Raw genomic sequence first — 9746 nt, forward strand, 5'->3', positions numbered from 1 at the left:
CATCATTTCAATTTTATAACAATAATGTAATGTAATGTTCAGCTCCAAATTTACTCTAAACTAATCAAAATCAAATAACCAGACTTCTTTGTTCTGGACCACAGGTAACTGGATATAGTCATTTTGCCCCAAATCAATGCATTGCAGGGTTTGATCTCCAATTTATCTGAAATTTAATTTTTCTGAAGATGCGCAGTCTCTCAAAAACTTCAGCTAAATAGTTTTGATCTATTGTTTTGAGGCATCTGGAACTGTTGGGGGATACAGTGCTTGTCCAACTTAGTATTTTGTTCTTCCATTGCACCCTGAAGCTATGCTGTACAGTGCCAAGAGAAAACTAATTAAGAAGTATAAATTAAAATAGGATTCCCATGACACAAACTGCATAAATATGTTTTACTAATATAATGACTTTGCAGCAGTAACATATCTCTTCTGCTGCCTTTTGACTCATGAGAGGCATCATATACAGCCAACATTCAATGGCAGACAGCAGAATTTTTTTAATTTAAAAAATGCTATTTTTCTTCTCTGTTTCGATGGCGGTATTGCCTAACATTCCTTTTTATTACTGCAATTACTCTCTTCTTTTTTCTTACAGACATGTAACCAAAAAAACCCCAAAATCATTTCCAAGTATAACTGCAATATTATAACATCCACTACTGTAATAATATTTTGTCTTTAAACTGCTTCACAAATTTATGTCATCCTTGTGCAAGGGTCGTGATAACCTTCTCTGTGTTGTTCCAGTTTTAGCATATGTGCTTCTGAAGCAGGCATTTATATTTCAGTTTAAAGAAAAGCTATAAATTATAATACTAGATTTCCTTGCTATTTGAGAGTAGACTATGTCAGGAGCAAAGTGTTTGTCACCCTCTAAGCATCAGGGGAGCAACTGCAGAGTGCTTCAAATGCAGGCCTTTTGACTTCCAAGGAGCATTAGGATATTATCAGGCTTCAGCAACCCAGAACAGCAAGAGGATGGTGGAAGTCTAGCCTCAAATAAGTCACTACATTTAAGTTACTACAATCAACTACCATTGTAACTACAATACTACTAGTAAATGATTATAACGTTCAGTTACTGCAGTCAAAGGCCTTCTCCTAGCACCCAAGAAGTCTAAACTGCTGGGAACTTACCAAACGTAAATGAGATAAAAAGCAATCCATGGAAGAAGACATTTATTTTTTCCTACATAAAGAATTTTAAACTTTATAAAAATAGACTTTAAATGACTGTTTAGTAGTGAGATATGAAGACGTGAAGCTAATGAAAGGACAGTAAAGATTCAGTGTGCCTGTTCACTAGAAGATAACTACATGAGATGGAAATCTATTCCGTCAAATATATCTCAGTACTGCAATGGGATCCACATGGCAGAGCCTTAAACCTGTACAGAGCCCTGTTGTAGGCTACACATAAGTTTGCCTATGCAGAATCAATTGCGGAATTGAGGTTTTAGGTTTTATCCCCTTCAAACTTTGAAATGGGCTCACATGTCTTCCCAACCCTGTGTTCCCCTCTGCTATGATTTTCTCTCTTGATCTTTCCTTTTTCTTGCCTTGTGCTTTCCTTTTGTGCTTTCTCTTCCCAGCCTAGCAAAAGAGCTTCTGAAATAGCCACCAAACTATTTTTGCTTGCACTGAAATTAAATTCATCTGCACAATGAACCAAACCTCATTACTTTGGGTGGCATTCTGATGCAGATGAAATAACAAAAATAGGTGAAAGGAAAGGAGGTAAAATTTTCAAAATACTTCGCAAAACAAAGTTAATCCCTTTCACTCACCTCTACTAAATGTACATTTCAAGATTTGGATTGCATCACAAAGCTTTTGAGCTTTTCTCTTTTGGCTAACCATGTCACCATGACCCTGCATCATGGTCTCATGATTAGAGAAGACACTGGGAACACTAGTCCAAAATCATCTTCTAACTCACTATGTGCAAGCCATTTCATATCTGGGTGTCTCATTTACATACACAACTATAAAATAGGATTAATAGTTATCTACCTTTGTAGAGCACTTTGGCCCAGATCCTCAAAGGTATTCAGGTGCCTAACTCCAGTTAGGAATCTGAATACATGTGAGGATATGGGCCTTGGGGTTTCTCAAATGAAAGTAAAGGAGTACTAGTGGCACCTTAGAGACTAACCAATTTATCTGAGCATAAGCTTTCGTGAGCTACAGCTCACTTCATCCGATGAAGTGAGCTGTAGCTCACGAAAGCTTATGCTCAGATAAATTGGTTAGTCTCTAAGGTGCCACTAGTACTCCTTTGCTTTTTGCGAATACAGACCAACACGGCTGCTACTCTGAAACCTGTCAAATGAAAGTGTTATACAATGCTAAGGGTGAGTATATATTTGTTTAAGCGGGATCAGATGAAGTGCATAAAATATAGTCAAGATGGCTTAGTGTAAATATTAATTTGTTATATTTTTTATGTTAGCTAAGATTTTCCAGTAAGCAATCTCACATCCCCTGTAAATAAAACCACTGAAATGGAGGCTCTCTCACAAATTCTTTAGTGCTGAAAAGTAAAATCTGTTCCAGTCTGCACATATTCCTTCACATATTTGTACATATAAATTATGAAACAAAACAGAAGCCAAATTATTTACTGTATTAGATGAAAATTGAGAAAACATTTCATTTGGAAATCGCTAATATTCTGCTTCAGAGACAGAATGCAACTATATGTGCTGCAAGTTTTTTAATCAACTGATGTGAAACCAGTAGAATCATACTGAATTAGTGCAAAACGGTGTGAAGCATGGAAAATGTTTTCCATGAAGCAAGTTACCATGAAAAATGAAATGACTGTTTATACACATACTTAAAAAAGTTTCTGAATGAATTTAGTGCAAGGTACCCATGAAGTTTGGGAAGAATAGCACTGACTTCAGCCAGATGTACTGTGGAGGACCTGATCCAATTCCCATTCAGTCAATGGAAAGGCTTCCACTGACATAGGATCCAGCTCAGTATGAGCTGGATTCGGCAAGCCTTCTACACAGCTTTGCCAACACACCTCATTACTGATTTGTAGCAACCCTGTTATTGCAGGCTGGAACCAGCAGAAATTGCCAGCATTGCTAAATTATGCAGTGGTTTTGTGAGGTGCGCTGCAAAAAATTATTTTCAGCATTATTTGTTATTATCTGTAACCTTAGAAACGATTTGAACTATGTCTCCACTAAACCGTGCCACCAAGCCTTCTCCAACACGCACAATAGACATATGACTAAGGAAAGAAATATTTAAACAATATCACAACTTTAAATTATCCTGTAACTTGTTCCATGCAGGCAGACTGCCTGAACAGAAAAAGTTGCAAGATTGGGATTAAGGCCCCGATCGTGCAAACACTTTACTTTACCAGTATGAGTAGCCCCATTGTTTTCAAGGAGAGCATGCGTGGATCAGAGCCTAATTTAGCACATAGCCCTACCTGCCACACCAGATGTTATGCTGATCGTTTGCTAGTTAGGCATGGTTTTTATTTATTAATACTGTAACAATGTAGAAGTAACATATTTCTACATCTTCATGTATAGCATTATCTACTAGCAACCCTGTACTGTCATGTCCGTTTGGAGCTTCTTATCTTACTCCAAATTCAGATAATTGTTCCTTCCTGACTTTCCAAAACTCTCCAAGTACTTGCTCCATCCCACCATCTGCTACCTCCATGACTTGCTTTTATCACCCTCCTCTTTGTCTCTTTAATTTAGGATTCACACAACTCTCTTCAAGCTTTCCTTTCCCTCTAGTAGTATATCCTTCCATTCTCCAGGTCACTGTAATTATTTCTCAAAAATACTTCTTTACTTCATTACCACTTCTAAATTTCAGGACCTTTTGCTTACACTCTACTCTTCTCTCCAGATGGCACCTAATTTAACCTTTTTGCCCTCATAAAAGCTTTGGTAGTTGTGATGGGATATACAAACCCCACAAGGGAGAAAAAAGGGCTATGGAGTAGCCCCACCCTGCCACACCTATAAAGCCAGCACAAGCTGGAGGCAGAGCTTAAAAAGGGAAGCACAGAAGCTCAGAGGGAGGAAGAAAGTGGAAGAAAGGAGATCTATGCTCTTGGGAAGGAGTACTCCAGGAGCTCTTGCTGGCTGAGGCTTAGAGACACTGTCCTGACCAAGTATGCAAAGGAGGGACTGGTGACTTTTGAAAGTCAGAAATTTTAATTTTTTGTTCTGGTTCTTTACTTTACCCTGGGGGGAAGGGGACACAGGTAGGAGGCAATTCAGGGAGGCAGCTACACAGGACCCCACAGTGCAGGTCTCAGCGGCCTACCACTGGGTCCTGGATCGCAATCGAGTGGTGAGGTGGACCTGGGCTCCCCTACCAGCCCCTAAAGAGGGAATAATGACCAAAGTTTATTCCTTAGCTGGGAATCTAGTTCGGGAAGATCCTGAACATGCAAGGGTCCTCACCCTAAGATCCTGACACAAGGGGGAAGCCCTGAAGCCCTTATGACTTCTGAACACTTCCACATTATTGGACTATTTATATGTACCCTGAAAGAGGTGGACTTAAATGTATGATCCAGCTGGAGCGCAGTGTCACAAAAAGGACAGACTTCTATGAGGTAGAGCTATAGTGAAAAGAGGAATGACTGGGTGGAAGGCAGCTTGTTACGCCCTAGTCTGACCACAAGGAGGCACGGTGAGTGTTTCTCTTCACAACTGATGCAGAATGTGGACAAACTAACCCCAGCTCTGCTATAGGGGATTATCTAGTTGAGAAGAGAAAAAAAAACCTTACCTCACCAACTAGACAGGGATGACAAGAAGATAGACATGGAGAAGCTGTTGAAGTGGGTGACAGATAACCAGCAGCAACAGGCGGAGCAGCAGCACACCACCAACTATTACAGCGGATGGGCACCCAGCAGCAGCAACAAGCAATACAACCGCAGCTGCTTGTTCAAGAGCTGGTCGTACAGCAACAAGAACAACAACAGTGTCTTGTTCAACAGGTGTTGACTCCGGTACATCCACAGGGGGCGGTGGCGAATCCTTCCACAGGAGCACCTAATGCAATCCTGGCCACTACAATACCATTGAAGTTAAGAAAGATGGGGCCAGAGGATGAACCTGAGGTATTTTTGGTTACATTCAAATGGGCAGCAACTGCAGCACAATGGCTGCCCAAACACTGGGCTATTTTGCTGACTCCATACTTGAGAGCATCCCAGGCTGCCTACAGGGGACTTGACCCAGTCACCACACAAGATTATATTCATGTCAAGGCCACCATTTTGGATTATTTAGCCCACCCAGGCATGTTCCCTATAGTGGCTGAAACATTGTCATTGCTTCCAAAGTCACAGATATCCACCGGGATCCCAGCGCTGGGTAATGGCCAGAAACTCAAAGTATGCTGCTGGTGCTGGCTCCAACCAGAGATGAGGACCAGGGTGCAGACGGCTGAGCAAATAGTAATAGAACAGTTTTCCCCCAGCTGGGAGGATCTGGGTAGAGATTGGGTGGTGAGGCATCGATACGAGACATTGACAGAAGATGTAAATGTAATGGACAATTACATGGCTGCTGACCAATTTCCTTCCAAGACTACAGGGCGTAGCTATACTGGGGCCAGCGGAAAACCAGTCCCAAGGCATGGGATGAAAGTAACTGGTGGGATTAGGTGAAACAGAGGGACCTCTTGGGCAAGGGGCCCTCCCTCTATCCCAAAGAATGAGACCAAATGCCCATTAGATGTAGAGCTTCTAGCCAGAGATGAAGATTTCATAAGAGAACAGAGAGATGACCAGATGCTATGATGGGTCTATGATCAAGTGGCAATGATCAATGGCGAAGAAGTGGATACTCAGCTGCTAAGACAATGGCTTCACTTTTGAATTTAGGAGAGAACAGTTATATCGGCTGGAACAGGACCACCAAATCAAAGAGATGACAATACAGCTCCTCATGCCAAGAAGGTATCAAAGAGAAGTGTTATGGCTCACTCACTTGACCCCAGGTGCATTCACTTGGTGTGAATAAAACACTCAAACAGGTGATGAATAGGAGCTATTGTCTGGGAGCGCACATGGAAGTCAAGGACTATTGTGCATCATGACAACTGGCTGGACCCAAGAAGACCCCGAAAGCCCCTTAATCATGTTCCTATAGTGGGGATACCATCTGAAGGAACTGGGATGGACTTAGTGGGACTGCAGGAGAAAAGAGAGGCAGAGTACCAGCATATCCTGGAAGTTCTAGAGCATACAACCCAGTATCCGGAGCCATCCCCCTCTGCTCTATAAATGCGGCAACCATCATAGCCAAGTTTATGAAGTTATTTGCTCAAGTATACCAAAAGAGATCCTGACTGATCAAGGAACTAATTTTGTGTCACATTTGATGAAAGAGCTATGGTGATCTGTTAAGGGTTAAGACACTAAGCACATCACTTTACCACACCTAAATGGATGGATGGGTTCAGCAGTTTAATCAGACGCTGAAAAAGATGCTGAGGAAATTTGTAGCATCAGACCCCTGTCACTGGGACCAGTTATTTCCACAATGTTGTTTGTCATCAGAGCGGTTCCACAGGCATCCATGGGATTCTTCCATTGCCTTCTGTATAGGAGCTCAAATCTCATGGGATTTTAGACCTTCCCTGAGAAGCATAAAGGACCAAAGGTGATGAACATAGTGCAGTAAACACTCCAGGTGTGAGACAAGCTTAAGACTTTAGGGGACTTTGCAAAAGAAAACTTATTGAAAGCCCAACAGAACTAAGAAAGACCTATAGCCAAGGGACTATCTATGAGAATTTAGACCTGTTTACCAGGTACTATTATTGCTATTATTGAGTTCAGAGTAAAGATTATTGGTCTGGTGGCAGGAGCTGTTCAACGTCATGAAACAAGTGGGACCTGTCAACTATGAAATCTGATAGCCAGGGAAGAAAAGGGAAATAAGCGTATGATGTTAACCTTTCGAAAGCCAGGAAAGATCAAGAAGGTCTCCTTATAATACCCTATCCACCCAAACGTGGACTAGGCCCTCAAGCACCCATAACCCAAGAATCCTGAGCTATACCGATGGGAGAAGAGCTTCAATCAGAACAGACAGCCCAAATGCAGCAGCAGATCGAATCTTTTCCTGCAGTATTTTCAACCTTTCCGAGACACACTAACCTGGCTTATTATCACACAGCCACAGAACCAAAACAACAGTGTGACACTACACCCCATATTCTTCATAGTGATATTATTATGATATAATTACAGCATAATTATGATGCATTTTGTATGAGATGGTAAGGTGTCATTGGAAAAGTTATGATTTTCTGAATATGATCATCTTATTTGTATGCATGTATCATTTTTGTACCCAAAGTTATGAATATTGACTATGTATCTGTATTTCAAATGTAGTCACATGTGGGTGACACCCACTAGGAAAAATGCTTCCAGTCTAGACAGCCAGCTGTCAAGGGCCTATGCAAGGTAAAGGACCATTAGGAATAACAATAGGCCTCAGAAGAAGCTTATCCTCCACCTAGTAAGCCTTCCTGATAATGTTCTAAACTGCCTGTAAGTAATGGCTGCTATGACTTGACAAGGTATGCAAGGGCTGCAAGGGACTGTGACCACCCCACATGACTCTGGACTCCATTTTGGGAGGTATTTTTCCACAAACTAGTCTGGGAACCAAGTTTGAAACAAAGGGTTCCCACCATATGCTAACGCTATATAAGGCAGGGAGTGACATCATCTGTGGTTCTTCACTCCCCCACAACTGAACAGCCAAGAGAAGCTCCTAACAAAAAGGGCTTGGAACAGGGGGAGAGGATCCCAAGCTGCAAAGCAAATGTAGCTTGTCCCCTGAGAATCTGCAAGCCTGCTTGTATCATCAGTCAGGGTGAAAATTTGCTAATTCATATCCTATCTTTCTAGTATTTTAGGCTTTGTTTGTGTTTTTGTTTATTTACCAGGTAATCTGCTTTGATTTCTTTACTATTACTTAAAATCTATCTTTTTGTAGTTAATAAATGTATTTTATGTTTTAATCTAAACCAGTAAGTTTGGACTGAAGTGCTTGGGAATCTTAGCTCAAGGGACAAAGGCTGTTGCATTTCTTCTCCACACTGAGGGAGGAATGAATTCTTTGAGCTTACTCTGTACAGTTCCCTGTGCAGCACAAAACAATATAATTTTGGGTTTATATTCTGGGGTGGGGGTCATGCCTGGGGAACTGGGGTTATCTTGGCTGTAGCCTCTCTGTTGTTGCTTCATGCAGTGTCTGGTCAGACAGCCTGCATGTAACTGCAGCTGGGTGTGTCCCTGCCTGTGTGAATGCTGGTGGAAGTGTAGGACTGGGAGTGGGTCTGCAGCTTGTCACAGCAACACAGTGTGAGAGAGAGCCCAGACTGATGAGTCAGAGGGCTCAGTGGTACCCCAGTTCCAGGGGGCACCCCGGGGGAACGCATCACAAATGGGTCCTTGAAAACCCACAACCACTCCCATGAAAGATGTGGGACACCGTCCAAGAGGAGCTATGAGCATAGGCACCAACTCCGTGGGTGTTCTGGGGCTGGAGCACCCAGGGGGAAAAATTGGTGGGTGCTCTGCGCCCACTGGCAGCTCCCCGCTCTGCCCCAGCTCACCTCCACTCCGCCTCCTCTCCTGAACGCACCACGTCCCTGCTTCTGCCCCTACCCCTCAGCGCTTCCCGCCGTGAAACACAAGCGCTGGGGAGGAGGGGGAATGCAGCGAGCTCAGGGAAGAGGCGGGGCCGGGGTGAGGATTTGGGGAAGGAGTCCAATAGGAGCAGGGAGGGGGCGGAGTTGGGGCGGGGACTTTGGGGAAGGGGTTGGAATGGAGGTGGGGCAAGGGTGGGGGCGGGGGTCGAGCACCCTCCGGCACCGGAAAAAGTTGAGCCATGAGCCGTGTTAGACCAGGGGTAGTGGAAGAGTCTTGCAGTGGTAATGAAGTCCCATTGTGCTGGTACCAAAACCAGATGGGATGACCTGTTCTTCTTTTTGATTTCAGAAAAGTAAATATAATATCCAAGTTTGATGCCTACCGTATGCCCAGGGTAGATTAGTTCACTCGAAAGGCTGGGAGCTGCCAAGTATATCTGCACTCTAGCCCTCAGGAAGGGGTACCGGCATATTCTCAGAGTCTCAGGAAACGACAGCTTTCGCTACTCCATTTGTTCTGTACCAATTGCGAGCTATGCCATTTTGCCTCCATGGGGCAGCAGCCACTTTCCAATGGCAGATGGATCATGTGCTATAACTACATGGTCAATACGCTGCAGCATAAACAGATGACATTGTGATTTACAGCTGTAAATGGAACAACCACATATGACATGTTACCTCCATCTTACAGACTCTGAGGAGTACAGGATTCACTGTGAACCCAAGTAAGATGGCAAACTGGAAGTTACTTATCTTAGTTATACCATAGGAAGGGGTAAGTTACGACTATGAATTGGCAAACTACAGGCCTTAGCAACTTGGCCCATCCTGACAAAAATAAAACAGGTGTGACACTTTTGGGGGCCTAGTAAGCTGCTATGGGCATTTTGTACCAGACTTTGCCATGACTGCAGCACCCCTCATGGACCTAGTGAAGGACACCAGTCCTAGGAAAATCATTTTGTCTGGAGTCTACGACAGGGCATTTTGGAATCTAAAAGACTCTGTCAGGAACCGCTAAGTTTTCAACCAGATTTTTCCAAAATGTTCACACTACA

General features: G+C 43.0%; 1 non-coding gene across 1 annotated transcript; it reads right to left on the reverse strand.

Moving 5' to 3' along the window:
• Positions 1 to 669: 669 nt before the first annotated feature.
• LOC141983571 (U6 spliceosomal RNA) lies at positions 670 to 779 on the reverse strand. Its single transcript, XR_012638410.1, has one exon. It is a non-coding gene; the product is annotated as a U6 spliceosomal RNA (small nuclear RNA).
• Positions 780 to 9746: the final 8967 nt, after the last annotated feature.

This window comes from Natator depressus, chromosome 2 (genome assembly GCF_965152275.1).
Source record: "Natator depressus isolate rNatDep1 chromosome 2, rNatDep2.hap1, whole genome shotgun sequence".
Lineage (NCBI taxonomy): Eukaryota > Metazoa > Chordata > Testudines > Cheloniidae > Natator > Natator depressus.